Below are 222 nucleotides of genomic sequence, written 5' to 3'. Positions count from 1 at the left end.
TGAATGCCTAAAATAAAAATAAATTCTATGTAACTAATTTATAATTTATCAAGTAACCGATATTATTAATTTTCAATGATGTCTTGGAACGTTGATGCTATTTTTGTTGGTATGCAAAAATAGCATCACAGAATTTTTCATTGAAAAAAATATATATTCATATATAATTGAATGCCTAAAATAAAAATAAATTCTATGTAACTAATTTATAATTTATCAAGT

Source organism: Diachasmimorpha longicaudata, unplaced genomic scaffold (genome assembly GCF_034640455.1).
Source record: "Diachasmimorpha longicaudata isolate KC_UGA_2023 unplaced genomic scaffold, iyDiaLong2 ctg00000143.1, whole genome shotgun sequence".
Taxonomy (NCBI): domain Eukaryota; kingdom Metazoa; phylum Arthropoda; class Insecta; order Hymenoptera; family Braconidae; genus Diachasmimorpha; species Diachasmimorpha longicaudata.
This window is presented reverse-complemented; position numbering follows the sequence as displayed.